Genomic DNA, 20,176 nt, shown 5'->3' with positions numbered 1-20,176 from the left:
TCACTTCCTGTACATTTTAGCTACATGGTCCCAGTAGACTTTTTTGTGCATCTCGGGGTGCTACACGTGCCTGCCAATTTTCGTTGCTCTAGCTCAAACGTGTCGGGCTTGGTTTTTATTTTTCTACGCTAGGGGGCGCTATAGAGCCGCGTTGTTATAACGACTTCATAATATCAAATTTTTCGCCGGACCTGAGGAGTGTGCAAAGTTTGGTGAGTTTTCGTGAATATTTAGGTACCCAAAATCGCGATTGTTTGCAGAGAATAAAGAAGAATAATAATAACTAGAGCTGCGAGCAGCTATAAAGGGCCCTCGCAGCCCGGGCCACGTTGGGGTCCTTGCACGTTGGGGTACTTGCACGTTGGGGTACTGGCACGTTGGGGTACTGGCATATTGGAAGCAAAATTTCTTTGAAAATGGCATAATAAACGTTTACATGTAGAATATTTTTTTGCCAGTGTGTGTGTCAAGCTCAACGGGTTTTGGTGATTGTTAAGACCTGCAAAAATCAGCGTCCTTTTTTATTTTTAGGCAATGAGTTGCCCTGATTGGTATTTTTTGTAAAAGTGTATATATACATCATCGCTCGTTGTACTCATTGCACAATGTTACTTTTATTGTCCAAAGGGGCAATCAAAAATGAATAAAACAAAATGGAAACGTACATACGTTTGGATCGGTGTGAAGCCAGTGAACAATTTGAGTGGTGGAAACTAAAAGAATATTCATAAATGACTTAGTTATCACACTTAGAATGAGTGTACATTTTTTGTACAAAATACCGTATGTGGGGTATTTTTTTTTTTTTTTTATATAAGCCTCAAGGGCTAGGTGGCGCTGTATTTATAACTGAATGTTGTCATAGAGATACCTTCAGGCCTTGATTATAAGCATACATGTCAAGTGTGGGATTTTTTTTTGGAGCATGTACCGTGGAGTTATTAAGCATATCCTTCATTCACGATATTGCTTTTAATGTCCATAGAGGCTATCAAAAATAAATAAAAATATATATATGTTTGGATAAGTCTGATGCCAGTGAACATTTTGAGTGGTGGAAACTAAAAAAATATTCATAAATGACTTAGTTATCACACTTAGAATGAGTGTACATTTTTTGTACAAAATACCGTATGTGGGGTATTTTTTTTTCATGCCTCAAGGGCTAGGTGGCGCTGCATATATAATTGAATGTTGTCATAGAGATAACTTCAGGCCTTGACGATAAACATACATGTCAAGTTTGGGATTTTTTGGAGCATGTACCGGGGAGTTATCAAGCATATCCTTTTTCATTGTGAAACACAAATTTTGATGCCCCGCCCTCATCATATAGTATTTCGAAAAGTCAAAATTTTTCCCCCTGTCGTTGGCTCAGGTCTTGACATGGTCCAGGCCAAGTCTTAACTCAGTCGGATGAAACGTGTAGGAGAAGTGGGCAAAAGTCTGCCCCCTGTGAATGTGCAAAAATCGTCAAAAATGGGACATTCAAAAATTCGTAGCTCACTTCCTGTTCATTTTAGCATATGGGTACAAGAGACTTTTTTGTAGGTCTTGGGCTCCCTCATACACTTAAAAATATTCGTCATTCTTGCTTAAACGTACAACCGGGGCTGCTTCGTTAAAAATTTCAAGGGGGCGCTATTGAGTCATTTTTGTAAAAATAGCACAATCAACAATAAAATATTGCTCATTTTACCAGGCCAGATGTGTGTGCCAAGTTTCAGGAGTTTCTGTGCATGTTTAGACCCTCAAAACTGGCGTTGTTTTCTTGGCGAACAGCGCTTAGCCACGCCTACAGCAATTCGCGAAAACTCACAAACTTCGTGTTGTGACATCATGAAGGCCGAAACCCTCCTCTGAGCAAATATGAGGTAGGTCCAGTTAACGTGTTTGGAGAAAAACGTAGAAGAAAATTCGTAAGAAAAAAAATTGCCACTAGGTGGCGCTATCAGTTAGATGAAATGTAAGTTAGTAGATGTCTTTAGAGCTGGACTCTCTTCAAATGTGTGAAATTTTGAGAAGATAGGATCATCTCGGTCAAGTTAATGCAGCTTTTATTTTCACGAAAAATCTTCAGATTTTGCGTCACCGTAGCGGCCACGCCCTTTGACGAAAAGTTACAATATTCGGTGTGGGGCATGATCAACATCTTAAGGCTTTTCTGACCAATTTTCAAATGGATCCCTTCAACAAGCTCAGCACAGTAGCTAAAAACGTAAAGTATGACATTTATTGTAACCACTAGGTGGCGCTATATGTATAACTGAATTTTGTCATATAGATGTTTTCAGGCTGTGACTATTACGTTGCCTGAGAAGTTTGAGATTTTTTGGAGCTTGAACATGGGAGTTATTAAGCATTTGCTCTTTCTGGACAAATGAAATTTTAAAGGCAATATTTGATGCTCCGCCCCCGTCGTATAGTATTTCTAAAAGGCAAGATGTTTTGCCCAGCTGTTCTCTTAGGTCTTGAGATGATAAATGCCAAGTTTGAAGTCAATTGGATGAAAAATGTTTGCAAAGGGGGAAAAAGCATGACCACAGTGATCGTGCCAAAATAGGCCAAAATTGGACATTAAAAAATTCATAGCTCACTTCCTGTACATTTTAGCTACATGGTCCCAATAGACTTTTTTGTGCGTCTCGGGGTGCTACACGTGCCTGCCAATTTTCGTTGCTCTAGCTCAAACGTGTCGGGCTTGGTTTTTATTTTTCTACGCTAGGGGGCGCTATAGAGTCGCGTTGTTATAACGACTTCATAATATCAAATTTTTCGCCGGACCTGAGGAGTGTGCAAAGTTTGGTGAGTTTTCGTGAATATTTAGGTACCCAAAATCGCGATTGTTTGCGGAGAATAAAGAAGAAGAAGAAGAAGAATAATAACTAGAGCTGCGAGCAGCTATAAAGGGCCCTCGCAGCCCGGGCCACGTTGGGGTCCTTGCACGTTGGGGTACTGGCACGTTGGGGTACTGGCACGTTGGGGTACTGGCATATTGGAAGCAAAATTTCTTTGAAAATGGCATAATAAACGTTTACATGTAGAATATTTTTTTGCCAGTGTGTGTGTCAAGCTCAACGGGTTTTGGTGATTCTTAAGACCTGCAAAAATCAGCGTCCTTTTTTATTTTTAGGCAATGAGTTGCCCTGATTGGTATTTTTTGTAAAAGTGTATATGCACATCATCGCTCATTGTACTCATTGCACAATGTTACTTTTATTGTCCAAAGGGGCAATCAAAAATGAATAAAACAAAATGGAAAAGTACATACGTTTGGATCGGTGTGAAGCCAGTGAACAATTTGAGTGGTGGAAACTAAAAGAATATTCATAAATGACTTAGTTATCACACTTAGAATGAGTGTACATTTTTTGTACAAAATACCGTATGTGGGGTATTTTTCTTTTTTTTTAATATAAGCCTCAAGGGCTAGGTGGCGCTGTATTTATAACTGAATGTTGTCATAGAGATACCTTCAGGTCTTGATTATAAGCATACATGTCAAGTGTGGGATTTTTTTTGGAGCATGTACCGTGGAGTTATTAAGCATATCCTTCATTCACGATATTGCTTTTAATGTCCATAGAGGCTATCAAAAATAAATACAAATATATATATGTTTGGATAAGTCTGATGCCAGTGAACATTTTGAGTGGTGGAAACTAAAAGAATATTCATAAATGACTTAGTTATCACACTTAGAATGAGTGTACATTTTTTGTACAAAATACCGTATGTGGGGTATTTTTTTTTCATGCCTCAAGGGCTAGGTGGCGCTACATATATAACTGAATGTTGTCATAGAGATAACTTCAGGCCTTGACGATAAACATACATGTCAAGTTTGGGATTTTTTGGAGCATGTACCGGGGAGTTATCAAGCATATCCTTTTTCATTGCGAAACACAAATTTTGATGCCCCGCCCTCATCATATAGTATTTCGAAAAGTCAAAATTTTTCCCCCTGTCGTTGGCTCAGGTCTTGACATGGTCCAGGCCAAGTCTTAACTCAGTCGGATGAAACGTGTAGGAGAAGTGGGCAAAAGTCTGCCCACTGTGAATGTGCAAAAATCGAAAAAAATGGGACATTCAAAAATTCGTAGCTCACTTCCTGTTCATTTTAGCATATGGGTACAGGAGACTTTTTTGTAGGTCTTGGGCTCCCTCATACACTTAAGAATTTTCGTAGATCTTGCTTAAACGTACAACCGGGGCTGCTTCATTAAAAATTCCTAGGGGGCGCTATTGAGTTATTTTTGTAAAAATAGCACAATCAACAATAAAATATTGTTCATTTTACCAGGCCAGATGTGTGTGCCAAGTTTCATGAGTTTCTGCGCATGTTTAGACCCTCAAAACTGGCGTTGTTTTCTTGGCGAACAGCGCTTAGCCACGCCCACAGCAATTCGCGAAAACTCACAAACTTCGTGTTGTGACATCATGAAGGCCGAAACCCTCATCTGAGCAAATATGAGGTAGGTCCAGTTAACGTGTTTGGAGAAAAACGTAGAAGAAAATTCGTAAGAAAAAAATATGCCACTAGGTGGCGCTATCAGTTAGATGAAATATAAGTTTGTAGATGTCTTTAGGGCTGGACTCTCATCAAATGTGTGGAATTTTGAGAAGATAGGATCATCTCGGTCAAGTTAATGCAGCTTTTCTTGTCACGAAAAATCTTCAGACTTTGCGTCACCGTAGCGGCCACACCCTTTGGCGAAAAGTTACAATATTCGGTGTGGGGCATCATCAACATCTTAAGGCTTTTCTGACCAATTTTCAACTGGATCCCTTCAACGAGCTCAGCACAGTAGCTAAAAACGTAAAGTATGACATTTATTGTAACCACTAGGTGGCGCTATATGTATAACTGAATTTTGTCATATAGATGTTTTCAGGCCGTGACTATTACGTTGCCTGAGAAGTTTGAGATTTTTTGGAGCTTGTACATGGGAGTTATTCAGCATTTGCTCTTTCTGGACAAACGAAATTTTAAAGGCAATATTTGCTGCCCCGCCCCCGTCATATAGTATTTCGAAAAGGCAAGATGTTTTGCCCAGTTGTTCTCTTAGGTCTTGAGATAATAAATGCCAAGTTTGAAGTCAATTGGATGAAAAATGTTTGCAAAGGGGGAAAAAGCATGACCACAGTGAATGTGCCAAAATAGGCCAAAATTGGACATTAAAAAATTCATAGCTCACTTCCTGTACATTTTAGCTACATGGTCCCAATAGACTTTTTTGTGCGTCTCGGGGTGCTACACGTGCCTGCCAATTTTCGTTGCTCTAGCTCAAACGTGCCGGGCTTGGTTTTTATTTAACTATGCTAGGGGGCGCTATAGAGTCGCGTTGTTATGACGACTTCATAATATCAAATTTTTCGCCGGGCCTGAGGAGTGTGCAAAGTTTGGTGAGTTTTCGTGAATGTTTAGGTACCCAAAATCGCGATCGTTTGCGGAGAATAAAGAAGAAGAAGAAGAAGAAGAAGAAGAAGAAGAATAATAATAACTAGAGCTGCGAGCAGCTATAAAGGGCCCTCGCAGCCCGGGCCACATTGGGCTCCTTGCACGTTGGGGTACTTGCACGTTGGGGTACTGGCACATTGGGGTACTGGCATATTGTAAGCAAAATTTCTTTGAAAATGGCATAATAAACGTTTACATGTAGAATATTTTTTTGCCAGTGTGTGTGTCAAGCTCAACGGGTTTTGGTGATTGTTAAGACCTGCAAAAATCAGCGTCCTTTTTTATTTTTAGGCAATGAGTTGCCCTGATTGGTATTTTTTTGTAAAAGTGTATATAAACATCATCGCTCGTTGTACTCATTGCACAATGTTACTTTTATTGTCCAAAGGGGCAATCAAAAATGAATAAAACAAAATTGAAACGTACATGCGTTTGGATCGGTGTGAAGCCAGTGAACAGTTTGAGTGGTGGAAACTAAAAGAATATTCATAAATGACTTAGTTATCACACTTAGAATGAGTGTACATTTTTTGTACAAAATACCGTATGTGGGGTATTTTTTTTTCATGCCTCAAGGGCTAGGTGGCGCTGCATATATAACTGAATGTTGTCATCGAGATAACTTCAGGCCTTGACGATAAACATACATGTCAAGTTTGGGATTTTTTGGAGCATGTCCCGGGGAGTTATCAAGCATATCCTTTTACATTGCGAAACACAAATTTTGATGCCCCGCCCTCATCATATAGTATTTCGAAAAGTCAAAATTTTTCCCCCTGTCGTTGGCTCAGGTCTTGACATGGTCCAGGCCAAGTCTTAACTCAGTCGGATGAAACGTGTAGGAGAAGTGGGCAAAAGTCTGCCCCCTGTGAATGTGCAAAAATCGTCAAAAATGGGACATTCAAAAATTCGTAGCTCACTTCCTGTTCATTTTAGCATATGGGTACAAGAGAGTTTTTTGTAGGTCTTGGGCTCCCTCATACACCTAAAAATATTCGTCGTTCTTGCTTAAACGTACAACCGGGGCTGCTTCGTTAAAAATTTCGAGGGGGCGCTATTGAGTCATTTTTGTAAAAATAGCACAATCAACAATAAAATATTGCTAATTTTACCAGGCCAGATGTGTGTGCCAAGTTTCAGGAGTTTCTGTGCATGTTTAGGCCCTCAAAATTGGTGTTGTTTTCTTGGCGAACAGCGCTTAGCCACGCCCACAGCGATTCGCGAAAACTCACAAACTTCGTATTGTGACATCATGAAGACCGAAACCCTCATCTGAGCAAATATGAGGTAGGTGCAGTTAATGGGGTTGGAGAAAAACATTGAAGAAAAATCGTAAGAAAAAAAATTGCCAGTAGGTGGCGCTATCAGTAAGATGAAATATAAGTACGTAGATGTCTTAAGGGCTGGACTCTCATCAAATGTGTGAAATTTTGAGAAGATAGGATCATCCCGGTCAAGTTAATGCAGCTTTTATTGTCACGAAAAATCTTTAGACTTTGCGGCACCATAGCGGCCACGCCCTTTGGCGAAAAGTTACAATATTCGGTGTGGGGCATGATCAACATCTTAAGGCTTTTCTGACCAATTTTCAACTGGATCCCTTCAACGAGCTCAGCGCAGTAGCTAAAAACGTAAAGTATGACATTTATTGTTACCACTAGGTGGCGCTATATGTATAACTGAATTTTATCATATAGATGTTTTCAGGCCGTGACTATTACATTGCCTGAGAAGTTTGAGATTTTTTGGAGCTTGAACATGGGAGTTATTAAGCATTTGCTCTTTCTGGACAAATGAAATTTTAAAGGCAATATTTGATGCCCCGCCCCCATCATATAGTATTTCGAAAAGGCAAGACTTTTTGCCCAGTTGTTCTCTCACATCTTGAGATGATAAATGCCAAGTTTGAAGTTAATTGGATGAAAAATGTTTGCAGAGGGGGAAAAAGCATGACCACAGTGAATGTGCCAAAATAGGCCAAAATTGGACATTAAAAAATTCATAGCTCATTTCCTGTACATTTTAGCTACATGGTCCCAATAGACTTTTTTGTGCATCTCGGGGTGCTACACGTGCCTGCCAATTTTCGTTGCTCTAGCTCAAACGTGCCGGGCTTGGTTTTTATTTTTCTACGCTAGGGGGCGCTATAGAGTTGCGTTGTTATGACGACTTCATAATATCAAATTTTTCGCCGGGCCTGAGGAGTGTGCAAAGTTCGGTGAGTTTTCGTGAATGTTTAGGTACCCAAAATCGGGATCGTTTGCGGAGAATAAAGAAGAAGAATAATAATAATAATAATAATAATAATAATAATTTTTACAAAAACAATAGGGACCTCGCAGCGGTCGCTGCTCGGGCCCTAATAATAATAATAATAATAATAATAATAATAATAATTTTTACAAAAACAATAGGGACCTCGCAGCGGTCGCTGCTCGGGCCCTAATAATAATAATAATAATAATAATAATAATAATAATTTTTACAAAAACAATAGGGACCTCGCAGCGGTCGCTGCTCGGGCCCTAAAAAAATAAAGTTTCTGTTTCTAACCAATTCTAACCGATGGAGAGGGGGAAATATAGACGAAAAAATAGATTATTCGTGCGTAAAGGGCGGTTATTTAACCCCTTTCAGAACCGCGTCCTTCTTTTTCTTAGACTAAAAACTTGTCTGTCTGTGTGACTATGTAAAAGCCAATGGGGTGGCGGGGAGGTGTGACTCCCTCACGCCGTGGTAAACGGCGTCATCTAAAGGGCAAAGGATGTTACAGCGTATGATTAAGAGAGGGAGCATTAAAGTTAGTCTACAAAAGTAAATTAGGGTATTAAAATGTTGATAATGAATGTAAAACCTAAAAATTTGATTCAAAGGTACTCAATTTGTAAATTATACAATTTGGATGACGGAACAATGTATGGCATTAGAGTAGCCTTTAAATATTAAGTAGGGTTAATTTTAAATTTTTGGCGACAGCAGATCGAAACTAGCATCATACTAAACCCCCCTGCAGCCATCTTTTTAATGTTACTGAACACTATCCCTATATTAAACCAAACTTAACTCTTTTACGTTTCGGTTACAAATGATACGTTTTATTTTTATATGGTATCTATTATAAGACGATGGATGCTAGAATTTGTACATTTTATATATACGTGATGTTTATAGGTATGCTTAGACGTGTATGTTTTTATTATTTTATGTTTATGATTGTGTTTTCGGTGGTGAAACCCCGGCACTATTTTACGATGAGGCGCAGTGATCTCTCGTATGGGCGTAGTGCCACTAGGTCGGTAGCGGTGTGATTTACGTCACATGAGCCAATCAGGTAGCTGCTGCTTTCTCCTCACCATAGCAACCGCATATCAAAAATGGCGACCACAACGTCGGAGAGCGAAAGGAGAAAAAAAGTTAGAAAGAAAGTGGTGAAAAAACTTCGTTCCCGTTCAGGTTTGCCCATCGCTTCAGCTGGCCCCGTTATTCCAGCCATCTGCATCATTTGTAAAAATAAATTTCAAAGTAGACTCGTCTGGGATTGGAAGGCACACGGAAGAGGGATCATCTCGCCAAAGCAGAAACATTGTCAGCAGGTATGTGCTACACACACGCGTGCCCATTTCTGTTATTAATGTGACTGATATTTAGTATAGGGCTGAAAATAATTTGTTGCTAGGTTAAGTTTTAAGGCTATAGTTTATTAAAAAAGGCGAGCTGCTGAATGATTTATCGAGTGAATCCAACAGTTGTTACCAAACTCGAGTTACCTGTCCCCATCAGAGTCATAATATAGTCACAGCTACACACTCCCTTTTCCCCAAACTCTCTCTCATCAACCTCAACAAACACTTTACTTTACTTAAATCTGTGATGTGCATATACTGTAAAGAGGTGATGTGACAATAACACTTATAATGTAATTGTTTTTTGTCTAAAGGCGGGTTGGTTGCTGCAGGCCGCTGAGATGAAGAAAGACTGTTCCATTCTTCTGCATATTAAAGACAAAAGACTGTGTCACAATGGAGGTGCAGTTTTGTTTCAGAGATTACACAAGGGTCTTAAAGTCAACAGCAACAGAAACAGCAACCAGGGACGAACAAATGTGAGTTGTTACATTGCACTATTTCATTGTCACTTTGCTAAAATTACACATTTCAAAAGTAAAGCATTGGTCAGCAATATGTCACTTGTATTCTGTTTACATTTCGAGACAGCATTAATTAGAAAGCATGACTCTGTACATATTAAGTGTGTGTGTGTTTTAGACAACCCAATGCTGAGAGCTACAAATTCTTTTTGTGAACAAGTAATCCGTCAAAGGTTTATAGTTGACAAAGATGTGATGAGAATGGACAAGCTAAGGGGTTTGTGAACAGTGTTAAGAAACACGGGGATCTTGATGCTTCAGACTACAGGTAACATATAAATCTTCATATTGAAACACATTATCTGAAATCTATGGGGAGAGATTTGTCTAAAATCTCACTGTTTCAGAGAAAAATAGTTTGCTGACAAGCTCAATTTAAGTTATAAATAAATAAATAAATAAAATCGATTCTCTAAAAATGAAAACCAGTTGGTTGTTAATTATTACATGCAAATGTGTTTTTTTGTCTTCTGTATTTATAATTGTTCTTTGACCAAGAAAGTATATAGGCCTATAGGTATATTTGTATTTCTATCCAAATATACGATTATTCACTAGAATTTTCAGTAGGATATCCGAATACCAAAATATTCGATAGCTGCAGCACTAATAATACTAATTTTGAGTTGTGGCACGCCCACACGAGTTATTTTACCACACACCCATGTCAAAACTAGCTTACTGCACACACACTGCACCCCAACTTCAAATTTTTGCTAACGTAATAATAATAATAATAATAATAATAATAATAATAATAATAATAATAATAATAATAATAATAATATATTATACATTTTGTTGGATCCGAAGGCAACTTACATAATTACAGTTTCATATGATTGTAATTGTCTTATTTTCAAATGTTTAAATATTTTCTTGATTTGAACAAAATATAATTGTTTAGAATAATCTTGATTTCAATTATTACCAAAATAATTGTGATGATTATTTTTTTCCATAATAGAGCAGCCCTACTGTGATGTGAATATGTGCATCTTGTGCTCAACTTTCCCTTTAATTTTCTATTTCAGACAGGATATACTGAAACGAAGATTGAGGTGTGATTTCCCCCAGCTGGTTTTTCACACCCCTTTCCAGCAACAACTCTGAAATGGTTTTTGTAGAGACATTATCAACAACTGACAAACTTTTAGACAGGGTACCTCACTCATCAGATACATCAACTACTGAGTCTACTGATGTAAGCCAAGTTTTTGTTGTTGTTTAAGTCTAGGTATTATGGTATATGTTTAGTAAATTTATGTATATATGTTTTTGGTAAATGTGAATATGTTAAGTGCACTTGTGTATATGTGTGTATATGTATGTATGTATATGTGTATATGTATATATATATATATATATATATGTGTGTATGTATGTATATATGTATATATATATATATATAACTTGGATTATATATATCATTTATTATTATTATTATTATTTTATTTTTATTTTATTTTTTTAATAATTAGTAAATTAAAATTGTATTAATAATGAAATAAGTTTAAATATATTGAGTAAAAGGGGTAGGACTAGATAAGTTTTTAACTTCTTCCTACTCCCTTTTGAACATGTAAGTTATGATTGATTGAATGATTATTTTATTGGGATTTTCTTCTCTTTTGATTGTTGTTGTTTTCTGTTTTATTTCTGCTGTTCATCTGTTTATATGTTCAAAAAAATAATAAAAGGAAAAGGAAAAAGGAAAGTTTATAAGGTTTGTATATACGAATGCGCTGTGTGGAAACGGGTTTTAACATCTATCGTTTTTGTAATATTTAAAAAACTAATAAATATACTGTTTTTTTCGTTTTTCTTAAACTGATTTATGAAAAGGACTTGTAATCGCAAACTCTTTTTTTAAAAGCAGTAACTGATTTAGGAGGTGGAGGGGCAATGTATTATGGGGATCATACTTTTTGAAATCTTTAAACTGTCGATTGTAAGAGTCTTCTATCTTGATGTTAGCCTTTTTATCTGAATATGTATGAATGAAATATCTTCTAATTATCAGCTCGGATTATTTCAATGGATAGCCCTGTAACCCTTAGGTTAGTAGTTTTTTAGAAAGTATCTGGGTATGAAATATGTTATGTTAGGAATATGGCGCGTACGTGAAGAAGGTACGTCTGGCTATGTATTTTATGTTTTTGAGTTGTTGTATATAAGATTGCGTTGTACATAAGAATTTTACCCCCTCTTACGTTTTTAATGTGTTATAAAACTAATAAATGTACTGATTTTTTATTTTTTTTTTAAAGGATTAGGCTTAGAGAAGGTGTTGGTGGCACTCTCATGAGCAGAGTGCACAAGTTGTTTTACCCCCTCTGCAGATGCGTACACGTATAAAATGCTATTTTTCTGTTTCTAGTTTTGTTACCGCTAGTGCTATAATTTGTGTCTATACGATTTTATCGGATGTCTCTATGTATTTTTGTTGTAGTTTAAGTTTATGAGGTTTGTATATACGAAAGCGCTGCGCGGAAATGGGTTTTATCCTCTTATCGTTTTTGTAATATTTAAAAAAACTAATAAATATACTGTTTTTTTTTTTTTGTTTTACTTAAACTGATTTATGAAAAGGACTTGTAATCGTAAACTTTTTTTTTTTTTAAAGCAGTAACTGATTTAGGAGGCGGAGGGGGAGGCTGGTTCAAAGTGTGCATGTGTGCATGCGTGTGTAAGGTGTCAGTGTTTACTCCGAGGGGGCAGTAAAACAGTCTTTGAAAGTGATTGTCATACGATGCTTCGATCTGAAGTATACTACTTTGTAGTCGTGTATAAATAATTTTATACATTCTTTTTAAAAAGAGAGAAATGTAGGTACGAATGTTCGAGCCTGTTAAAATGCAGCGAACTTTATACTTGATTTAGAAATTATTCTTTAATTTACTAGGGCAATGTATTGTGGGGGGTCATACTTTTTGAAATCTTTAAGCTGGTGTTTGTAAGAGTCTTCTATCTTGATGTTAACCTTTTTATTTGATGATGTATGAATGAAATATCTTCTAATTATTACCATGGCTTCTATCAATACCCTTGTAAGGCTTAGGATTGTAGTTTTTTAGAAAGTATTCGGGTATGAAATATGTTATGTTCGGGACATGGTGCGTACGCGAAGAAGGTCGATGTAGTTTTATTTTTGTTTTGTTTACGATTTAGTTTTTTTTTTTAGGGGGATGTAGGCATCGTTTTAAGGTGCCAGGTGTATTTTGTGTAAATAATATATGGATACTTTCTTTTTATTGTTGTTACCGATAGTGCTTTGTTTCGTGAAACCCTTATGTTTTGTTTTGTTTCTTGTTTTTTTTAACTTACCCTTCGAAGATAAATAAAACGTCTTTAGACTTATCGCTAGCGAAGATGTAGCACGTTTAACATTCTAAATAGTTTTATCGCTGCACGACGTATTCGAACTAAGAGATCCCAAGTCTTTGTGAGTTTTTTTTTTTCTTTTAAATACTTAGAAATACCCATTGTTAAATTAGCCTATAAGATATTATTGAATATGATAGGCTGTAAGATTAGCTATACTAAATCACCCCTGGATTTAAAACACAAAACTATGAGATTTAATCAGAGCGTAACAATCTACCGCGACGATCTTTTTTAATCTTAAAACCGCTCTTTGCAGCAATTTACCTAAATATATAGTGAACAAACGTGTATCTTGTATGACTAAGAGACATTTAACTTTTGATTGAACGATTTATTTTTTTCCTTACAAATCGCGCTTACTTTCCAATGATACGCGTAGGTAAACAATTTTTTACAAGCATGATTGTGAAATAACAGCTACTAAATTACTTAATTTGAATGAATAATATTATTTAAGACGTCTACCCATCTAACGCTTTAAAAATAGCGACATAATTCAGATAAAAATATTATTCGTACTATATTGTTTTGGTTTTTTTTACAATAGTTTCCGAGTTCTCACAATAGATGTTCGATGATACTATTTTATGTTTTTCTTACCGGTATGATTAACTTGTATTACATTTATGACTTTTCGCTATTATCTTTGCATCGTTTTAAGGTGGCCGGTGTATTTTGTACAAATAATATATGGATACTTATTGATTTTTGATCAATTTTTACTCGTATATTTACCTACTTTTGCTTTTAGGCGTATGTTAGTTAGTTAGTTACTTGTATATGAGTGCGTATTCTAACTTTCCCATTCACTTCTTGGTTCCATTCCATCACCCCTGTGAGACCGGACTCGTCTACTTAATATCACTAAAGTCTGTTCAAAAATCATTGGACACCCTGTCAGAGCCTTATCTTCCTTTTGTGACCGAATCCTGCTCGATCCGTTTCACTCACTTCATCGAATGTTTGAGTGGCGTTCATCATCTCAGCAGGCTGAGACGCCCCACTCTGACGAACACAGCGGCGGAGAAGTAGGAGGTGGACTACATTTGTCCCCAGATCACTAAAATCTCTTGAACAGTGACCCCCCTCCCGGGCCAAATTGCGACAGACTGACTGACTGACACGTAGCACTTTAGTGTGAAGCACGGAGCACTTTCTTTTGTTGTTTTTTTTATTGTTATTTATTATTTTTCGTATTTGTTTTTTTTTTTTAATGTTCATTGATTTCATGTTTTGTTTTTTAACTTCCCCTCGAGGACAAATAAAAGCGTTTTTGAATTGAATATTTAATTACTTGTAGTATTTTATTCATTTTTAAGTTATTTTTTGTTTGTTTTTTATAAAGTCAAATTATTACCTTTATGAAACTTTTTAGTTCTCCTTACGCTTTACTATGAAATGTTTCAAAATACTCGGTCCCTCCAAAACAAAGTAAAACAAAACGTGTTTACACATTTTTACGGATTTTAAAAATTCTAGGCGTAACTTTGCCGAGTATTAATCGCCCGCTTGTATTTTTATTGAATGCGTACGTATACCGTTAAAATTTGTAATTAATATTTAACAACACGATTCCCGTATTGACTAATTATTCGTGAGGCTAACGTTTTATAATTTAAAGTTATTCAGAGAGTTTACTCTTTAGCGACGTCTTTACACGCTTTAAACGTCGGCTTATACCCCTTGTGTCTTTACTGACGAATATTATCGTTAAATGTTTTATCCCGGATTAAAACAGGGGGACTTATTCAAAGATGTTTTATTTTACGGTAAATGTTTTTATATTAGTCGCATATTGATTTTAATGTGCGAAGGAATCAAGGAGACTCTCTGACTTTCATTTTTAAAAAAATTTTACTCTAGCAAAAGAATCTCCTTACCATCAGTTTACACACGTGAGTTTATTCCTGCCAACAGAACTCACATACCAACAAGTGACACTGCAAAGGCATGGCCCCATCTCAAGCATCTTCAAGATGAAATAGCTCCTCTCCAAGACTGTGAAGTAAGTCTCCTCATTGGCTACAACTGTTCACAAGCCCTATTGCCAAGGGAAGTTGTAGCTGGAAAAGACAATGAGCCTTTTGCACAACGTACAGATCTTGGATGGAGTATTGTTGGCAATGGAAATCCCTGCGTAAACTATGGAGATGCTATTGGGATAAGTCATCGCATAGTGGTACAAAAGGTGACACCAAGCATTGCACCCTCAGCCAATCTCAAAACCGAAGTCCACTACAGAAACAAAGCAAAGGACATTTCCCCTGCTGATATTATTAAAGTCCTTGAATCAGACTTTTCAGAACAAGCTGGTGAAAATAATCCTGTGTCTCAAGAAGATCCTCAAGAAGTTCCTTTCAAAGTTGAGAGTGAACATTAAACAAAAGGACAATGGCCACTATGAAATGCCATTACCGTTGAAAGAACAACTAAAGACCTCAAAACAATTTACCGAGCCACAGTTTTTCTGTCAGAAGCAATTACTGGTAAGAGAAATCAAGGTGGGAGAATTAAGAAAAAATGATCATAGGCTTCACAAGGCACTTGTGTTTAACACTACTGCAAAGGAAGAAACGTCATTACTGAACTGCCCACAGAAGTTCTCTGATTGGTCAAGAGTAGTTAGACCAATTGCTAGATTGAAACTAGACAAATTGCACCAAGGTATGAAACAAGAAACAAGTAAAAGTACAAGTTCAGAAGGAAAGAAAGGAGCAGAGCCTATTGTGAATTCAGTGCAAGAACAATTCACAGAAGAAATGAAAAGCCTGAAAGCTAAGAAAGCATTCTCCAAGAATAACAACAACAGTAGACCACTCACTGGTGAACATTTGAGTGTTCCTTCAGGACCAGAAAATTGAGATATAGAATTTGCGATTAATGTGAGATTTATCGTGAGTTAATTATTGAAGTCATGTGATTAATTACGATTAAATTTTTTTATCGACTTACACCTCTAATATATATATATATATATATATATATATATATATATATATATATATATATATATATATACATCTATATATATATATATATATATATATATATATATATATATTATAAGTAGCATGTAAAAATTGATAAAAAAAAAAAAACTCTGAAAACTCAATAAAAGAAGTGGAGTGATAGGGAGGTTTGTAAACAGTGGCACTGAGAATAGGAGGATTTCTAAAAACAAAGCCATGATGTTCAAATGATAAATATCTGTTAAAAATGGCCTAAGACATGAATTCAACTGTTACCACAGTATTTCACCACTAGTAGGGTTATGTTGTACATTAGGGTTAGTGATAGATGGGCGATTCTGCAGATTCTGCATATGTTTAGATTTATTTGGGTGGCTATATGTGCTTTTTTGTATGTGACAGTTTGCTAGAGACAGTAGTCTAAAGGATGAAATTGAATAAATTAGCAATGTCTGCACTGCAGCTGATTGTTTCTGACTGGAAATTTGTTCAAGCCACAAGGGGCCCCTCAGCAGCGTCTCTATCTCTTTTGTGTTGTTTTTCTTTGCATGTGCAGCAATATTGTATGTGTGTTGGTCACTTGCCACTTCTACCATTTCTTGCTTTGCTAGGAAATGAAAAGATATTTCGTAGGCCTAATTTATAGATAACGTGATGTGACGGCAACAAATGCCTGGTGAGAATGGTTTCGAAAGCTCCAGCTTGAATATTATGGTGTAAATGCACATTTCTTTGTATTGGCAGCAGCAGCAGCAGCAGCCGCTTGTCATCCTGAGTATGAGTTTATATGAGTCAAATATGGATCAATTTTCTCTGTAATTGAATTGATACTGTCATGCATGGGGGCAGCGCCACATTGCTCTGTCGGGCGGATGGCGGTCTGATTGAATTTGGATGGGAGGAAAACATTCAGGGATGTGTGCGTTTCTCTTTGGATGTGTAAGAACGGTTGTCAGCTACCACTGCTGCGATAACACACCTGACTGTTTTCATGATTACTGCCGTGGAGCCAATTGTCTTCCATTTATCTTCTGCCACAACCCTGACACATTCAAATATACACAAATGCTCACGCTACTCACAAGCAGACTGATATTTGTCACACAACATAAAGGTCATTTAAATTTCCAGGTTAGGCAAGCATACTACTAAATATTCATTTTGTCTCTCCTGTTTGAGATTTGCCTCCATTCAGCTACAGCCGATTGATGAGAGCGTAGAGAGGATCTGACGGCTGCTAATTTGCTCTCTGTGCCCCTGATTAGAAACACTGCCACTGTATTATTAGAAAGGCAAAGAGAGGGAAGGAAGGCTGGGGCAGCGAGGGAATCTGCGTGAATATAATAGATGTGCAAGAGGGCAAGTAGTGATGAAATGGAGGGACTAATTGGGGCAACCTAAAAAAGAAACAAGCAAGGGGAAGCATGGGTTAAATTTAATGGTGGAGACTGGATAGTTTGTTGGACGGTATGAATACAGTGGTACCTCTACTTACGAAATTAGTTCTGGAAGAAAGTTCTTAAGTACAAAATTTTGTAAGTAGAGACGCATTTTCCATGTAAATGCCCTAATCCGTTCCAAGCCTCCCAAAATTCAGACATAAATGTTTTATAAAGCATAAAAATGCATCAAAACATGTAACAAATACATGTTACAATTAGATTATTGCACAATAAACGAGAGTTGTGCGTAATGTAAATAACAAAGAATAGAGTAAAGAATAAAAATGATGGTCATTTACCATTTTAACTGCTGTCCTCATTGTTTTTTGCCCTCTTTGGTTCATATTCTCTCTCAGAAGTGTTTTTTTTTTGCCTGGTGTTTTGTAAAGAACTGATCCAAGGATGTTTGCTTTTTTTATTTTTTTATTTTATTTTTATTTTTTTAAACAATCCTTCAAAAATGTCAAAGGCAAACATCATCTTAGTGAGCAAACGCCCGACTGGTGAACACTTTTTCTGGGTGATTCTTTTAAACAAATTACGAAATTTCATGGAAACTTCCGGTATGACGAGGCATCTTTTTCCAAAAAAGGCCCGTCTCGTCGCAATTAAAAACTCACTGTGCCTTCATCAATTGTTTGAATTTTTGCACAAATTCGTCGGCTGTTAGTTAATATAGTTACAAAAACACCTCATGGGCCGCGGGATGATTGATGAGGACGCTGTATAGACACTGATCTATTATCTAGGCTCATAGATACCTATGGTAGAGATTCCTCTTAGCCAATGGGATGCCAGAAAGATGCACCCGCCGGGTTGGGTGAGGCCCCGCTGGTCGCTCCTCTTACTCACTTCACTAGTTTTGCACTATACACTTTGTAAATATACACATAGGGCACACAACACATTTCTTGGTGGGGTGGGGAAGGGTGGAAACACCGTCTTCACCCTTCAACTCTCCTCCAATTTTAATGCACTTCATGTCCAAGGGGAGGGGTGAGTTGGGGCGGGGAGCCATCAGGGGGGATGGACTGCAGTGCCTGGCAGCGCTGTGGTCCCCCCCATCTGTGTCCCTGCCCCACCACTTTGTCCCTCCATTTCCTTTTTTAATGCACCACACATATACATATTCATTTTTTTGGGGGGGATGCGGGTGTATCGGAGTAGGGGAAATTTTTTCCCTCTGCTCCGACTCACCTGCTCCCAATTTTAATGCACCACACGCACACACTTGTATATACACTGGGTGGGGCCACATTCACGGTGTAAGGGTAGAGCTCGCCAGTCGGCGAGCTGGCGGACTCAGTAACAGGGTTAGGTGTCAGTAGTACGCTGGCGTGACGACCGGGGCCTCTTCCCACCGGGCTCGGTGTTCTGGTGTTCCGCCTCTCCCCCGGTGCTTCCTCCTCTGCTTCCCCCCTCCCGCCGCTGTGCTCCTTTCGCACGGCTGGAGGTGGGGTGGGCACGTCTTCCCTCTCTGCGCTGCTGCCCGGTGCCGGTTTCCGGGGGTGGGGGGGCTCCTGGGGGGCGGGATTCGCGGGGGGGTTGGCGGTCGTCGGGGGGGGCGGCTTGTTTGGGGGGGGTGGAGGTATGAGTGGGTGGGGGGTTGGGTGTTGGGGGTCGGGGTGTGTTCGGGGGTTTGGGGGCCGGGGGTGGCGGGGCCTGGGTCGTGGCGGGTGGCGGGTTTGGGTGGGGTGCGGGGGGGTCGTGGGGGGCTGGGGACCGGTGGGTCGCTGTGGGGGCCCGCCGTGCCTCGTTCTGCGGCCTTGGGCTCGGGGGTGTGGGCCGGGGCTGGGGCGGGGGTGTTCCGGGCGTCTGGCTCGGCTCGCCGACCGGTGTCTGCTCGGGTGGCTTGGGGGTGGCCTTGGGGCTGCCGCGGCCTGGGGATTCCGGGGGGGGGGGGGGGGGGGGGGGTGAGGGGGAGGGCGGTGCTCGCTTTGCTGGACCGCGGTTGACGGCTTCTTTCTTTGGTGGTGGTCCTTATGCATGCCAGATCCATCGCACCAGCATCTACTGAAACTCAAACAGAATTTGCCTCTCCCACCCACAGCCCCTTGAATCAGTGGGTGCTGGTGTCTGTGGATCTCACTTTGCTTTATCTATCCTTCCCTCCTTCCTCTCTTTAGTTTTTCCTCTGGTCTCTTGAGATCTCGCTAATTTGCTGGAATTTAGAGGCTTCCGGGGTTGGCGTAAGACTTTGATTTTGTAACCATGGGGAAGGCAGGAAGTGTTTGGTCGGTGCTGGATTTCACTTTGATTTATCTTTCTTTTCTCTTTATTTTTTCTGACCTTTTCTCTGGTCTCCTGACCATTTGAACCTCACGACTCTGGCAAGATTCTGAAGTACCTGGTTAAGGCGAAGGGTAATGGGATATTTATAAGGTTTTAGGTGAATTAATGAGTATAAATTTATACGTATTTGCACGCACACGCACGCGCACGCACGCACGCAAACGCACGCACACATACACACAAAAAAAAAAAAAAAAAAAAAAGAGCAATGATGATAAGACGTTGAATCGGTAAGACTACCGAATGAACAATTCTGAGCTCTTAAGAAAAAAATAAAAATAAAAAAATAAAGCTGCTGGACTGTGATAATCCACATGGTACTAATCAACAAGTGATCAACAATCTATTTGAACGAATCTTCTGTCATGAACTACATGCGATCAAATCACTGGTGAAGATGAACTGATTGAACTTTCTGTAATCCATTTGCCTGAATCAAAAGTCTCCGAATGTAATCAACTGGCCTGGGTCGTGGCGG

General features: G+C 38.6%; 1 long non-coding RNA gene across 1 annotated transcript; it reads left to right on the top strand.

Annotated features, from left to right (window-relative positions):
- The first annotated feature begins 8,655 nt into the window (after positions 1-8,655).
- LOC144025906 (uncharacterized) lies at positions 8,656-10,908 on the top strand. The gene is made up of 3 exons (XR_013284980.1): positions 8,656-9,054; positions 9,399-9,563; positions 10,643-10,908. It is a non-coding gene; the product is annotated as an uncharacterized LOC144025906 (long non-coding RNA).
- Positions 10,909-20,176: the final 9,268 nt, after the last annotated feature.

The sequence above is a fragment of the Festucalex cinctus genome, chromosome 9 (genome assembly GCF_051991245.1).
Source record: "Festucalex cinctus isolate MCC-2025b chromosome 9, RoL_Fcin_1.0, whole genome shotgun sequence".
NCBI classification, from domain to species: Eukaryota; Metazoa; Chordata; class Actinopteri; order Syngnathiformes; family Syngnathidae; genus Festucalex; species Festucalex cinctus.
This window is presented reverse-complemented; position numbering and strand designations above follow the sequence as displayed.